At 48.2% G+C, this 16,555-nt stretch overlaps 1 protein-coding gene across 2 annotated transcripts in view; it reads right to left on the reverse strand.

Moving 5' to 3' along the window:
* The window catches only part of CCND3 (cyclin D3), an 84,964-nt gene extending 68,741 nt beyond the window's left edge, over nucleotides 1-16,223 (reverse strand). For both annotated transcript variants that reach the window (XM_054569355.1, XM_054569354.1), the window contains exon 1: nucleotides 16,041-16,223. The gene's annotated coding sequence lies outside the window, so the exon portion shown is untranslated. The remainder of the gene's footprint in view (nucleotides 1-16,040) is intronic.
* Between the last annotated feature and the right edge of the window lie 332 nt (nucleotides 16,224-16,555).

Genomic DNA, 16,555 nt, shown 5'->3' on the forward strand with positions numbered 1-16,555 from the left:
TTGGGTCTCTGTTACTGCAGTCCAACCTTCCCCCGTTGCCTATCACAGTCCATTCTTTGGTGCCACAATGCCAATGGGTAAAGGGTGTATGATGGGCCCTGGTCCTGCCTCCTCCTTGTCCTCAGCCCTTCAGCCCCCTCCCTGCCACCTAACACCAGAAGATCTGCTTTCCCAAGTGTTAGGAGGGCCTTCCAGGTAGATAAGACAACTCCTGAACCCCACCCCTGCTAATGCAAAACTGAGGCAGAAGGTGAATGTCTCCCTCCCTCACAACAACACAATTGATTCTCCCCTCAAACTGACCATTTCTCCACTATGTACCTCCTTTGTGAGGAAAGGTTCTTCCATGCTCAGGACAATGCATCTTGTTGGGCCAACCCCACCCTATGAGGAAGGCAGTGAGGAGGGGCAGTAAGTGCATGGGTTTCAGGTTGGAGCCCAACTGTCTTCTTTACCATTTACCAGCGTGAAACCCTGGACAAAACTCTTAGCCTCTCCAAGCCGCAGCTTCGTCCTTCATAAAATGAGGATAGTAATTGTTTACAGGTTTGTGGAGAGAATTCAAGATTATACACTTGTAAATTGCCCCTAGCGGGGTGCCTGGAACATAGCAGGGGCTCACTATACCGTGGCTGTTATTACTGTGGGAATATGGAGGACACAGCTGGAGGAGAGCCCTGAGTGAGCTTCCCCAGTGGAGGGTGGCTGGAGAGCGGGGATGGAAGGGAGACTGGGGGAGAAGAGGAAGAGAGAGGAAGAGCTGGAGGTGATACCAGGGAGAGAAGAGAAGAGGGCTCAGCAATGCCCACATTGGGCAAGAGGGTGGAGGGCACAGCTGTGGTGTCTATCAGCTGCCTCCAGCTCATACAATTCCTGTGCCATCTCACGTTGTCCCCACCCGGCACTTCTGTCTGGGTTGGCCACCCTCACCACCGCTACCATTGTTGCTGCGCTGTCAGCTGCTGCTTCTTTCCTCATCTTCCTTCCTGCCCCCGATAGGGCAGAAGATGGGGACGGGAAGCAGCTGCCTTGCCCAGCAACCTCCCTACCCCTACCGGGGGTGGTGGTTAAGAGCCGAGGCTCTGCAGACAGACAAGCTAGGTTCCACCCCCCACTTAGCCCTTAAGAGCTGGTGACCTCAGGAAGTTATGTGGTTTGTCTAATCCTTCAATTTCCTCATCCACACAATAGGGATAATAGGGCTACTAAGAGGAAAGAATGAGATCATGCATGGTGAGCACCTAGCACAGGCTCTGGCAAGTGTTCGATAAATGTTAGCTATCATCAGGGCTGGCTTCATGGGCACGCAACCTGTGTAGTCAGTCACACAGAACCTAGTGCCCAGAAGGGCCCCACATTTGGTTTAATGCTCTGTTGTCACCACCCTGAAATTCTTTGTAACTTTTTAAATCGATTTTGAGAAAGAGAGAGATCAATTTTGTTGTTTCATTTCTTTACACATTCATCGGTTGATTCTTGTATGTGCCCTGAATGGGGATCAAACCCACGACCTTGGTGCCTAGGGACGGCGCTCTAACCAACTGAGCTACCCGGCCAGGGCCACTCTGAAATTGTTTGGTTTGTTTTTTTTTAATTCTCACCTGAGGATGTTCTTTTTCCCATTGCTTTTAGAGAGAGGAAGGGAGACAGAGAAACATCGATACAAAAGAGAAGCATTGACTGGTTGCCTCCCATACGTACCCGCACCAGAGATCAAACCTGCAACCCATGTATGTGCCCCAATTGGGAATCAAACATGCAACCATTCGGTTATAGGACAACACTCCAACCAACTTAGCCACATGGGCCAGAACAGAAATTCTTAATAATGTTTGAACAAAGGGCTCTGCAAAATTATGCAATTGGCCCTGGCTATTATTAGCATGCATTTATTGAGTCTGCTGGTGGGGTGCAGGTGAGGGCTATGTCACAGGGGAGGTGCCCAGCCATCTGCTGGAGGTGTGGGACAGTAGAGGGCCTTGGGGACTTCAGGGGAGTCATTTACCTACAGTAATGCGGGACCCTGCAAGGTTGCCAGGAGTTAGGGACTGAGAGGGTAGTGAGACCCCTCCCTACACACCCCCTCACTGAACAGTGGAGAGGTGGGGGGGTGCCTTCCCAGCAGACAGCCAGGCCTCCCAGACAGTGGGCAGCCTCGAGAGCCCACCCCTACCTTCCTCTTTCAACCATCCTCCTACCCTGACTTACAACAGAGCAAACACCCACCCACCTGCCCCCCTGAATTTAATCCTCTGTATGTCCAGGACACAGGCGATGGACAAGCTCAGGAATGCAGGAGTTTTGTCCAAAGTCCCTACAGCTTTGGGACACAGAAGTAGCATGTGGTGGGAACCAGCACTGCACTGAAGCCCCACAGTGCATAGGTCTAGCTGAGTCTCACTGCTCAGGTTGGAACTAGAATAGGGGTGACATAGAAGAAGGGGTGTTAATTACCACTGGCGACCCAAGAGCTTGGCCCAGCCCCAGCAGATGGAAAATATCTGCTCCTTCTATCTCCTTGATTTTAAATCCCAGGTTAGCATATCTTGAGAGGAGTCTGGTGTGTTTTGAGCAGTGACTTGAACCCTCAGGAGACATGGAGCCTTGCAGGGGTTTCTTAGAGCTCAGGGGTATCCCTAGGCATCATGAAGAGGAACGACTTCCACAAGCTGCCAAGCAGCCACCTTGGGAAGCATATTTGTACCTGCTGTGTATCTCCCCTCCTGGACTGCAAGTGCCCAGAGGACCCACCTGCCATGCAGGCTGACCAGATGTTTACAGACCTGGCCATCAGGACCACGCACACCCTCCTCCCCATCCACCCAGCACAGCCCCAGGTCCTGCCTCAGTTTCCCCAGACTCGCCATCACAGCCCAACCCTCTGCTGTTCCCCGGCCTTCCTGGAATAACGCACGCACGTGAGTCTGAGGGTGGCCCGGTCTGGCAGGTGGAGCCTGGCCCTGGATGAGGCCCCTCTCCATCCGCCTCCGGCCACCTGTCCTGAGTACTCTCTCCCTTCCAGACAGCTGGAGAGCGGCCCCAGAGCCTCTGATTAAGGGAGGGGGGCTGGGTGTGGGAAGGTTCTAAGGGAAGCTAAGCCAAGGCCGTGGGGAGGCCCTTCTAGCTGATGGGGATGCTGAGTGTGCACATACGGGGGTGGTGGGGGGAAGGCACTGGGAAAAAGTGGGAATGGGGGTGGGATCAGAGAATGGAATGTGGAGCTCATTCTCCTGGGGGCACAGCTGTTTCTTTTGATCTCCCCTGTCAGCTGCTGCATATTCCTTATCTTGGAGCTCAATCCAGACTCCACCTCCTTCTCTGTTGCTGAGCTGGGGAAGGCAGATATTGGATTCAGTCCTGCTTCCTGCTCTCACCACCTTAGTTTGCCACTGCTCCTGACTGCTAGAAGGGACGAGCTGAAAGCAGGCCCCCAAAAGAAATGCCTGCTTCACACTTTAGACCCACTCTGTGCCCATCCATGGGTAACTAGGTTTTGAAAGTGAGTCACCTAACATCAAGACCCACCCCAACTGCCATGACAACCTGAGTTGGTCACCCCAGAGTTGCCTGCATTTTTCAGTTTTATTGGTGCCACAGGCCTTAAAGGGCCAGCAGACAGTGCTGGCTTGATTGGGAACCTGGAGCAGAGGCGGCTATCCCCTCCCAGGCCACACCAGGCTCTCTCCTCAAGGTGGTCACACTGTTCACTTACCACCTACTCTCTCCAGTAAGATGATTGAAAAGGATAAGACTGATTTTCTATATACTTATGGAAACACAACTCATGACTTGTTTTGCATTTTTCATGTTATTACAGAACCAGACCCTTTAGAAAAAGGGAAAAAAGTAAAAAAAAAAAAAAAATTCACCCATAGTTTCACTGCCCCTAAAACAACCGCCGCTACATATTTTGGTGTATTTTCTTCTAGTCTGTTCTCTAATTGCTTGTGTGTGTGTATGTAACATACATAGTTGTAAATACATGGCATGTATAATTTTGTGTTCTGAACTTTTCCCTTAGCATTACTTACTATATAAGTAATTTCTGTGACCGCATATTTTTGCAGTTGACATTTTTTAATAGCTAATATTTTATTTGACATAGTTAATCCTTGAATAACATGGGTCCATTTATATGCAGATATTTCTCAATGAGCATTGTAATGTATTTTATCTTCCTTATGATTTCCTTAATAACATTTTCTTTTCTCTAGCGTACTTTTTTGGTAAGAATACGGTATATAATATATATAATGTAAAAATGTGGGTCAGCTGACTGTTTATGTTATTGGTAAGGCTTCTGGTCAACAGCAGGCTATTAGTAGTTTAAGTTTTGGAGGAGTCAAAAGTTACACATGGATTTTTGACTGTGTGAGGGGTCGGAGCCCCAAACCCCCACGCTGTTCAAGGGTCAACTGTACTATACTTTGCTTGACCATGCTCTATTGTGAGGTATTTCAGTTGTTCCAAATTTTTGTCACTGTACATAATACTCTGGTGAAAATCACCCAAGTTTTTTCTACACTCAGAATAGTTTAAGTCAGGATTGAGCCTGGAAAGTAGAATGACCAAGGCAGAGCATCAGGATGTTTAGAAGCATTTGATTTCTGCCCCTATAGATGAAGTGCTTTCTGAAGGGAGAATGGACCCATGACAAGGCCACCAGCAGGGCAAGGACACACCCATTTAAATCCACTATAGTGTAGGGACACCCCTCACCATTAGATAGCTTTTCGTGTGCCTAAGTCAGGGTCCCCACCTTTTGTAGGCTATTCTTTTCTCACTGCTGAGCACCAGATTCCCTTCCCAATAACAATGCTGTTTGCTTGCAGGGGTCTCCCTCTTCTGTAGTGCAAACCCAGGAGCCAGCCTGTCTGACCTGTGTTGGGGAAACTGGACAGACCCGCCCATCCATTCCTACCAGGTCTGGCCAGGCAGAGGTAACCGGTCAACTGCTGTCATCTCCTCATTGCCCTGTGGGTCCCTCCGCCCAGCCCTCAGGCACTTTGTCAGTATCTGCCCATTTCCAAATCTGGTTTTGCAGCCTTTCTGGTGAGTCTATGAGTTCCCAACCTTCTTCCAATAAATTCCCTTTGCCTCATATCAGATGATCTTTCTGTTGCTTGAGAATACAAACGGATACCTCTCCAATTTAGTGTTTTTCAAATTTCAAGTCAGGACACTTTACTGGGTCATGAGGCTCATCATGACCACCATTGTAAAAAATGAATCAAAATAAAAAAGAAAATATCAAAAGTATATCATATGGAGTAAGGGAAGCACTGTTTAGTGAAACTTGTTTGTTTTATATACATGTGTGTTTGTATGTGTATAAATGGGTTAAAATAAAAACACTCCTAGGTTTGAAAAACATAGCCCTAATTGAACTTGACTTACTTGGGAATAAGGAGCAGAAGATAATCAGTGATTTCTCTGAGACATTTTTCATATTTTTCCCCAAATCTTTAGTACCTACAAAAATGTAATTCCTTGCCAAGAAACCAGTATATTTCAAGGTCCACCCACTATTTTCTTCTCCCTCATAGCTTGACATCTCCTCCTACCCTTTACTTAATGATAACAGACATCTTTTTCTCCTGGTCTTTCAGCGGCTGTTAATGGCACCAATATTCTACCAGCTACCCAGGCTGAAATATTCTGGGGTCTTAATTCTTGATTACCATCATTCATTCATTCATTTACTGAGCATCTACTGTCGCCTAGTTGGAGAGAAGGCACGCAAGCAGTTAGCTGCAGCACATGGCCACATACTTCATCTCAGAAGAATGCATGGTGCCTAACAGGGAGGGAAGAGCAATTTCACAGAGCAGATGATTCTTCATGCCTTCCTACAAAATAATTACTAAGTTCTGTTGCTTCTACCTTTGAAATATTTTGCCAAATCACCCCTTATTTCCATTTCTACTGGGTCACCCTAGTTTTAATCCTTTTTATAGTTTTTGTAGACTCTCTTGCTAATACTGTGTTTCTACTAATGCCCTAGAAATCATCTTAAAACAGTTCTGATCATGTTACTTCCTTTCTCAAAAGCCTTCAATGGCTCCCCAGTATCTACTAAAGTCAGTCCCAACTCCCCAACCCAAAATTGTTGATCCAGCCTCTTCACCATCACCCAGAAATTTCTTTTCAGCTCTATGTCCCAGTAGGCCAGCTGTTCTCTAGTACAGTCAGCAAGGTTCTTCCTTTGCAAATATATATCTGTCTTCATATACATCAACTAAAACAACACGCTGCGACAGACTGCAGCAGAAGCAGATCTGATAATCCAGCTGTCTTCTATTAAATCAGGCATTAGGGAGATTTCCAAAAATGTAAAACAAAGCCACACCTCTAAATTTTTTTTTTTTTTTTTTGCTTTGGAACATAGCGTTTCATTTTATGAAAAATATGATGCTACGTTAACATGAAATGAGTTTCTTATTGTTACTCTAAAGGAATTAACAAATATTTTAAAAATTTTAATAGAAATTAATTGCAACAGCTACAACCTTCAAGGCAAAAGCTCTTTGGGCTCCTCAATAATTTTTAAGGATATAAAGTATTTCTGAGACCAAAAAGCTTGATGACTGCTGCTTCAGATTGAGACATCAGTTTAAGCAGACAAAAGGTCTCTGAAACGCACCAGCCCTCTCCGTTCTGACCTTTACTCATGTCTTACCTCCCTGCTCCAGTGCGTTGCTGCACTTTGTATGTATGTATGTATGTATGTATGTATGTATTTGCCTCATCCAAGGATATATTTTTTTTTTAATTGGTTCTGGGGAAGGGGGAGAGAAAGAGAGACATTGATGTGAGAGAGAGACATCGACTGGTTGCCTCTCATTCGCACCACAACTGGGGACGGGGCCTGGCAGCTGAGGTATGTGCCCTCACTGGGGATCGAACCCGCAACCTTTTTGTGTATGGGACAATGCTCCAACCAATGGTTTTTAAACCATTAAAAAAACAAGAGGTGGTCACATTAAGAACAATTATTATTATAGAAATAATAATTATAGAAAAATCCACTATTTTAGAATCAATAATAAAGAAGAAGTCAGCTTAATAAATGTCATAGAAACAAGAATTAAAAATTATTATTTCTATATTATGGCTTTCCGAAAAAAACTCTAGATATTCAGAAAAGTAAAAACACACAAAAGCAACCACCATTTAAAGCTCAATTTCTCATCTAGTCGACGCCTCTTTTAAATGGCACCTCTGAGAAGAAATTCCCGGTTAATCCGTTCAAAAGCAACTGCTCTTCCCTCCTGACTCCCACAGCACTGTCACCCAAACCCTTCTTGTGGCTCAGGGAGCCCATAAGAACCCACAGCAGAGTGCATTCTGAATTCCTAAATGTGCACATTTAACTCTGACAAATTCAATGATATCTACTGGAGAAGACAACAACCAACCCCAGAAACCTATGTGTTGTCCGTACTATGTGGTCCCTTACCCCAGGGTCAACGTAACGCTCCACCAAAGACTTGACCATCTGTTCCAATAAAACCTGGCTATGTTGGAGATGCTTAGAGATGGGAGAAAATGCACAAACTATGTATACTGTTTTATGAGCAGCTTAAGGAGACTTTATTAGTAACTTTGATGTGTTTTGTTTTTACAAGTACTTTGAACCCAACACTGCATACAATAACATAGCTCTACTTTAAAAGAAGACCAGATGATCCTCTGAAACCTACAGATATTGTTGGAGGGAAAGACCAGGTGGGCGCACCCCTAAGTCCCAGACCCATGTAGTTCTGTTCTCTGGACAGTGTGTCACATCCACCCTGGGCAAAGGCTACTGCTCGTTTTCTGAAGGTCAAGGTTGCAGTTCCAGCATTAGGACCCAGCTTAGCCACCAACTCCAGAGATGTGCCCTTTAGCCACTGCCCTGGTACCACGCCTCTGCCTAAGCCTGAGTCTAGGGGAGAGAGAGGAAAGGAAAATTAGCGTTGGAGGGGGAGCTGGAAGAAGAGCTCGTTTCCAGCGTCACTGCAACTGGGGCGGCTGTGGTTGGGCTGATTCATCCAGGGCTCCTCAGAGGGGTTAGGGCCCCATCCCCGCCTAGCAAAGTTCATGTCACCACCACCCACTCCTGCTTCCTGGGTCCTGTGCGACACCTGATCTGACAGCTGGGGCAGGGCCGGGGCGTCCTTGCTCCTTCCCTTCCATCCTGCTTAGCTGAGTGAATAACCGTGAGGCTCGGGCCAGGGGCACCGAGGGACCGGGAGGCTCTGGGCTTGCCTGGAGGGCTCCATCCACACCATCTCACCTCCACACCGGCACACACATCACACCCAAATACGCGGTCACACACAGAGGCAGCTCAGAGGCCTACCAGCCTGCTCCTCCTATCCTGACGTGTTCAGAACGATGTCTCAACAGGGAACTCGTAGTCTCACAACTCCCCTCCCCGTGGGTGGGCACAGACATGCACAAAGACACACACTGACACAATGTCCACGAAAAGGCAGGCCAGAGTTCCTTCAGCCACCAGGCTCTCAGCACTGACTACGCTGTTTGATCTGGGGCAAGTTCCTTAACCTTTGGACCACAACTCTTAGCCTGTAAAATAAGGAAACCTCTTAGGATGCTTATGAGGACTAAGTGAGAAATGGGTTAACAGATATCATATTTATTATAAACTTTTTACAGATGGCATATAGTACATATAGGCACTTACAACAGTCCCTGCATGTGGAAGTATTGCGCAAAGATATGCTATTATTATCCCCAACATTTTCGCTGCCATGAGCCCAGGAAGAAATGAGGATTCAGAGAAATCCACGAAGTCGATTCCTGAAAGGAATACCAAAAATGCCTCCCAGAAGCTGTGTCAGAGGGAAGGCAGGGAAGGAGGGGCAGAAGCAAGACTTTCTGAGGACCACCCAGAAGACGCCAAGCTCACATCTCGTGGCTGGAAAGAGAGTTTTTAGTTAGAACTCAAGGGGTTGGGCCCAGGCAGGAAAAGACTCCATTTCCTTAGAGATCAAGAGACCGGAGAGTAAAACTTAAGTCAATTCCAAGAATAGATGGAGGCTGCCCTGAGGACCAGCAGGCACCAGCTGACTGGAAGGAAGAAAGAGCAGGCCTGGGAGAATCTGCCTATGCTCAGCCACCCAGTACATGCAAGAGTCTGTAACTCCAAGGTCCTCTCCCAGTGTGATGAAAATAGATTCCACATCTGAACAGTCTCCAAGTTTGTGGCTGTAACAGATACTGCCTAGAGAAGGGAAAGGAGCTGGAAGGAAAGGGAAAATCAGCCTGACTCTCAGGGGCCCTGTGTTGGGAGGGAATAGCGCTCCTCCCCTTCATAATCCAAAGACAGCCTGCGATATCTACTTGCCAGAGAGAAGAGTAAACCCTCCCCTGGGTCTTATTCAGAGTCGATTCTGACCAGAGCACCCAGGAAAGTCAGCTTAGTAAGCTGGAGCTTAGGAAGGACTGTGAAGAACAGACAGACGCCTCCATGGGGACAGACAGCCTGGGGGCCCTCTGTGTCCTCTCCTCTCCTCCTCCACAGCCTCCAACACTTCCAGCTGGAGCCCACGTTGGAGCGCAAGGTCTGCTCTGTCTGAGGCCCTGTTTCGGCTTCCTTTCCCAGAACTTGGGGCCCCCGGGGAGGGGCAGAGGATGGGCCTGGAGGGGAGAAAACAGAGAACTGCGGGGAGGGTAAGCTGGAGCAGACAACGCTGGGGCCAGAACTGGGAGTTTCTGGGACAGCCCCAATGTCAAGTATTCTGTCCAACTGTCTGACCACAGGCCAGAACTTGTGGGCTGATTTTTATTTTAGAAAAAAGGCTGAAATGAGGTCAGAGGTGGGATGGGAAGGAAGGAAAACAGAGCTGCCTCTTTGTTTCCGGCAGCCCCCATGTCCAGCCCTGGGAGCTCGGTCTTGGAGGTGATAGGGACGACGGTGTGATGACGACAGAGGCTATCACTTATAAGGGCTTATGACCTGCTTGGCACTTGGCAGGGCTTTGTGAGCTCTCTCAGGAGCCGAGAGCAGAGGGTGGGATCTGAAGCCTCAGTCCTTTACTCCGGGTAACCATTCTGTGCCTCAGCTTCCTTGTCTATAAAGGTATAATAATAGTGCCTACCTCAGAGACCTGTGACGAGGACACAAAAAGCTCACGCTTGTCATGAAGTATGCAGACAGTGAACGTTAGCCATTGTTGGAATATTACTCAGCCATAAAAAAAAGAGTGAAATCTTGCCATGTGCAAAAACATGGATGGGCCTAGATAGTATTATGCTAAGTGAAATAAGGCAGACAGAGAAACACAAATACCATGTAATTTTATTTACATGTGGAATTTAAAAAACAAAATAAACAAACAAAACAGAAACAAGCTCATAGATACAGAGAAAAAACGGATGGTTTCCAGATGGGAAGGGGATGTGGGGTGGTTGAAAAAAGGGAAGGGATTAAGATGTACAAATTGCCAGATATAAAAAACGTCACGGAGATGTAAAGAGTGGGGCACAGGGAATACAGCCAATAATATTGTGGTAACTATGTGTGGTGCCAGGTGGGTACTAGGCGTATCGGGGTGATCAGTATAACTTATTCGTAAGTTATATAAATGTCTAATCTCTATGTTGTACACCTGCAACTAATATAATATTGTATGTTAACTGTGGTTGGAAAAATAAAGAAATAACAACAATAATAATAATTAACTATTGTTAATCCTCGCAATGACTCAGTGAGGTAGGGGCTATATTATACCCACTTTACAGATGAGGAACTCAGGGAAGGAGCCAAGCTAGGACTCAAACCAGGGCGGCTTCTCTGCTGAGCATAGCCTCTCAACCATTTCACGAGCGAAATGGCTTAGCGGTTATGTGCACAAATTTTACGGCCCAATGGCTGAGTCAGACTTCCAGCTCAGCTACTGACCAGTTTCATGAATACAAGCAAGCTGCTTAACCATCGATGCCTTGGTTTGTTCATCATAAAATGGGTGTCCTGTGTCACGAGATCATTGAGGAGAGTACATGAGTTACTAAGTGCTTGCAACACTTCGAGTTATGGCCTCTTTCTCTGGGCCTGCCCGCCATGGTGTCCTCCGGCCACAGGGCTTGTAACTATACTCTCTGCCCCCGTCCACACTGCGTCCTGTCTGCTGTGTCCCTGGGGGCCCCAGAGACTCTGTGCCTTCCTAGGGGTCTGAGGTGGCAGCAAGGGGCTCTGAGGCAACAAACAGGGCAACCCCTCTTTTCTCCCTCCTTCCTAAAGACACTGCCTCAGCCCCCTCCCCCCACCCCAGGAGTGGCTGTCCAGGAAGAATTTCTACCAGGGTGGGAGAACTGGTCAGGCCACTGAGGGCAAATAGTTTCAGAGAGATGTGGCTTTTGAGGTCCCTTAAAGGAGATGACATGGGTGTCATGCCTTTGAAGGGTCTGAAAACCCACGCCACATCAGGTACCCTGCCCTGCCCATGAGGGCTGCTGGCCTTGCCCACTGCACCGGACACATGGGTTTTTCTATTTCAAGGGCAAAGGAAGGTCAGGGAGGGGAAAGAGAGAAGCGTGGGAGGGAGGGAATCCTGGGTTGGGGAAGGGAGCCTGCCCCAGGGGCAGAGGCCTGCCTGGTCTAGCCTGAGCCCTGAGGAGACTTAAGAGGCATTTTATGGGGGTTGTACTGGGTCAAAAGTCGCTCTCTGAGCCCTGGTATGTAGATAGCTGGAGATAGGGTAGGGGAGAGGCCTCCACAACCAGATGGCGGCTGAAGGACCAGGTGGCGCTCTTCGCCCCATCCAGCCGCCTCTGGAGCAGCACACTGGACAACAGCCCCACCTGGTGGACAGATGGGGACCACCAAGGGCCAGTGACAGTGGAGGAGGGGACAGTGAAGGGGAAAGCAGGTAGTCACACGGGGGACTATTGAGAGGTGGAAGCGGTTTTAGAGTCTTCTCCGCAGCAGAAGCCCCTCCAAAGCATGTGCTCTAGACTCCCCAAGACGAGGAATCGACTTCCTCAGAAGGGAATCAGGCAATTATTTGTTAGAAAGTTCTTACGTTTTTTAGAAACCTGCCTCCACCAGTCCCCAACACCCAGGGACTTCCAAAGGCAACAGTTCAAATATTTGAACACAGCTATAACATCCCTCCTAAATCTTCTTCCCATTTGATTCAGCTTCCCAGAGTTTGGCCTCAATCTGTCACCCACTACCACTTCTTTTCTCACTTGGTCGTTCTTTTTTTAATATGCTAACTTCCCAGGAATCCCTTCCAATTCTATACCCAAGCCATCCCCTCCCCACAATAGCAGCATTGTTTTCAATGCATCTTTGGGTTCCAACCTCCCTATCGTTCAGGGTCTGATGTGCTGGGGAGGTTGATGCTCCATTTGGGGGTTAATTTAGACATCAACAGCACAGGCTTTGAAATAGACCAGTGTTCAAATCTGACCTCTGCCACTGACTAGCTGTGTGACCCTCGGGCAGGTTTCTTAGCCTTTCTGAACCTGTTTCCCCATCTGTAAATTGGGGATGGGGTTTTCACTACCTGAAGCTGTGGTGAATATTAAATGAGATAAGGCAGGCAAAACATTTAGGACAGCTCCTGGCAACACCACTCAGCTCCCACGTGGTCATTAGAACCACGTTCCTCTGAGGAATGCGGGGCTACAGGAGGTGCTTTGGGAAGAGTGAGGTGAAAGGTCAGAGAGAAGGAGAAAAGGAGACTGTAGTTAGTTGGCCTTTCCAAAGCAGCATGAATACCAGATGAAGTCCCAAAGATGGGTACCTTGTTCCAATACCATTTCCAGAAGTGTCTCTGGCCACACCCTCCTGTTGTAATGGGGCAGGCCTCAACAGCTCTTTAAAACTCAGAGGGTTTAAAAGTTAAATGTCTTTGAGGGCAGGAGAAACACACCAAAATAAACACATCTACCCGCTGGGCTTTGAAAGGGAAACTTGGCAGGGGCCCCAGAACTTTCCCCGCCCCAGCCCTCCCTAAACTTCCTCTTGCGGTTTCTCGAGAGTACAACCTGTTCTCTCCCCCCAGCCAGAAGTGTGCCTGGGGCAGGGGCCTGGGGAATGTGAAGGTTCCACAGAACCCACCTACCCACCTACGATGAGGGAAGAAGGGGGTGGTGTGGCAGAGGAACGGCCTGGAAGCCGGCATAGTTCTGAATGCTCACATCCTGCTTACCTGGTACCTCAGTGTGGCCACCCTCTATCCTAGAGTCCCAGCATCAACATCCACCCCTCCAACACACCCCTCTTGCAGAGACAGACAGATGGTGAGGGTGGGTTGACTGCAAGTGGAGAAGACAGCCTCAGTGGTCCCCAGATCTGCGCAAAGGGCTCTTGTGAGAAACCCAGAGTTTCTGAAAAGTAATGCAAAAATGGTTGGAATCCATGGAAACTCTGCCCTGTGGCCTGGTTTCTATAGTGGGCTCTGTCCCAGCCAGCCTGGAGGTACAGGGTCAGACCCATAGATACTGTTTTGGGATGCAGCAGCTGTGGGAAAGGGGTAAGCATCTCACGATTGCTTCACTGCTTCACTCCTTGTGACCGTGTTCCTTACTCAGCTACAAGGGCTGTTCCTCCTGGAATCTAGAATATGAGGGTCTCTGCTATTCTTTTTTTTTTAAATTTTTAAAAATGTTTATTAATATTAGAGAGAAAGGAAGGGAGAGAGAGAAACATCAATGTGCGAGAGAAACAGTGATCAGTTGCCCTCCATACATGCCCCAACTGGCGCTCAAACCTACAATCTATGTTTGTGCCCTGACAGGCAATTGAACCCCCAGCGGAGTATGGGACGACATTCCAACCAAATGAGCCACACTGGCCGGGGCAGTCTCTGCTAGTCTTAAGGATTCCCAACAAAAGAGATGTCTTAGTTTCCCATCTCCTAGATTCTGGCACATTACATCAATGTTGTGTTCTTTCTTGCATCAATTATTGGTCTGTTCCTCTTGATAGGTGAGGCTTAGGAAACACACATACACATACGTGCGTGCTCGCGCAGAGCCATTAAGAGAGGACAGCAGCTCTGTGTAGTCACCCCAACTCTACCTGTATTAGCACACAGCTCAGCTAACAGATTACTCTCCTCTGTATCTCCCAAGATACAGAACCATGGAGTCCCTTTTGGAAACTTCTAAGCCCCTGGCTCAAGCGCATACTCTATGTAGTCAGGCAAGGAGATAGGTTTGCCTAGTGGTTAAATACAGGACCTTCCAAGTCAAGTCACTGGGTTTATTACTACTTTTTTAAAGATTTTCTTCTTTCTTTCCTTCCTTCCTTCCTTCCTTCCTTCCTTCCTTCCTTTCTGAGAGAGGGAAAGGGAAGGAGAAAGAGAGGGAAACATCAATTCACAAGAGAAACATGGAGCAGTTGCTTCCCACACACACCCAGCCAGGGACCTGTGCCCTGACTGGGAATCAAACCAGCAACCCTTTCAGTTCGCAGGCTGGTGCTTAACCCACCGTGCCACATCAGCTAGGGTTCAAGTGACCTGGGTTTAAATCCCAGCTCTGCCATTTATTTCTGGTGTCCTCTTTAGGAAAATCCTCTCCTTTTTGTCTGAGTTTCCTCATTTATAAAATGGAGGTACTCCTAGCACTTTACCTCATTGGACTGTTCGGAGGATTAAATGAGACACTACACCTAAAACATTTAGAAGAGTACCTGACAGAACTACTTAAGCATGAGCTAGTATTCTCAACACTTGAGGGAAGGAAATAGGAAAGAGAAGGTGTTTGGGACCATGGAGGTCATTCATGGTCTCAAGGACTGGGCATCTGGTTGGAATTCTCAGAGATGCTTCTGATTGTAAATTCCATGGGGTAGAAGCTCTGATTTGTTTACCATTATGCCCCCAACTTCTAGCCCATACAGACAGAATATGGCCACAGCAGACAGCTGATGAATGAATTCATAAATTGTTACATCAATCATCTCCCAAAAGAGCCTGAGACTTGAAAGAGCAGAAGAATCGATAGAAATGCAATGAGAGCTGGTCCTCTTCACTCACATCTGGTCTGGAAGAGAATTATGGTGGGGGGACACAGAGCAAGGATTTGTTCAAGGAAATAGTCCTGGAGTCCAGGGTTCAGGAGTGGATACTCCAAGATTGGGCAGACTGTCACATCGCCCCCAGGGGAACCCTCCTAGCTATGCCGAGCTGAGAATTTTTGGGTTTTTGGAGACCAGCCCTTTCTCTGAATTCATCCTGTTCATTATCACCTCTTCTTCATGCTTATATAGGGGGTTAAATCCGGGTTAGAGTTAGGGCAATAGAGTCAGGGTTCAGCACAATCTATGGAATGAATAAATGTCCCCGAAGACTACCCATAACTTCTCTGTCTGGTGATTATTCATCATTCAGAACCCAACTCAAATGCCCTCTTCTCTCTGGCCTTCCCAGCCACCCCAGCTTAATGCCTTATCTCTCTTGTTCATGACCCACACTAGCTGTACATGAATATCATTCCACTCTCGGATCCAATACAGTCCCAGACACAAGTAGGTGCTCAATCAATGTTTGGAAACGAACACACTAATGCTCCCTTAGTAACAGCAAACCAATTTCTTCAGTTATTCCTCTTGTTGACACAGAAGAGACTAAGGCCATCACTTGTGTACTCATCAGACACCAGAGGGATGAACACTGAGGGGCTCCTCCTTCCAGTCCTGTTCTCTGGCTTCCTCCCTGGGCCCTGGCTGGCAGGAGAACCGAAGGCTCCCTGCCCATACTGGTTCTGCGCTCCTACTCGCCTCTTTACCTCTATTTCTGATCTATGTAACAACAACAGCCCACTGGGCTTCGACACCAGATTGGAAGTGGGCTGTGCGGCCACAGAGAGCACTCAGGGCTTTGGTGGGGATTCTCTGCGCTTTAACTATGTGGAGAACAGCTCTCTCAGAAAGTGAGCCCAGCTCTGATGGACAACCAGGTGATGAGAGAGCGGTGACCTCCTCAACCCTCCCACTTCCCACCCCTGACTCTTAGCAGCACCAGCGAAGGGAGATACTGATTCCCCATTATGTTGGCTTCTCCAGCCTTCAAACCTACCTCTTAGGCGGGTGAGCCCCCCGGAGCACGTAAAGTCGCCGCAGGCACTCTTTCCCGCAGCCTCTGGCTTCTGTCTTGGGAAGGGGAGGGTCGCAACCTCAAGCCACGGAGAGGGGCGTGCACCACTCTCCTAGGAGCCCAAACAGAATCAGTCTCCACCCCCGCAGGCGCGGCGTGTTTACAAAGTCCTCAGCGAGCCGGGGAACGCGAGTTTAAAACTGGGCAGGAAGTGGGGAAGAGGGGGCGGGTGAGACAAAGGGGGCTGAATGCTCCGCTCAGCTAAGGTTAGGGCCTGCAGACCTCGCCCCCGTGCCCCAGGTGACGAGTTGGAGGGGCCCATCGCGTTTACGGGCAGAAGCGGCGCAGGTCTCCAAACATAATGCCTTCAGGGCATTCGCCACTCAACCACGCGCTACCCAGGGGATAAACGCAGTAGGCGAATGTACATCTATCACCGTGACACACCCATTTTATTAGCTTGTTTTTTTCCCCCATCAATCCCACCCCAGTTTCAC

Source organism: Pteronotus mesoamericanus, unplaced genomic scaffold (assembly GCF_021234165.1).
Source record: "Pteronotus mesoamericanus isolate MK-2021 breed Mesoamerican mustached bat unplaced genomic scaffold, CSHL_Meso_final contig_20, whole genome shotgun sequence".
In the NCBI taxonomy this organism is placed as follows: domain Eukaryota; kingdom Metazoa; phylum Chordata; class Mammalia; order Chiroptera; family Mormoopidae; genus Pteronotus; species Pteronotus mesoamericanus.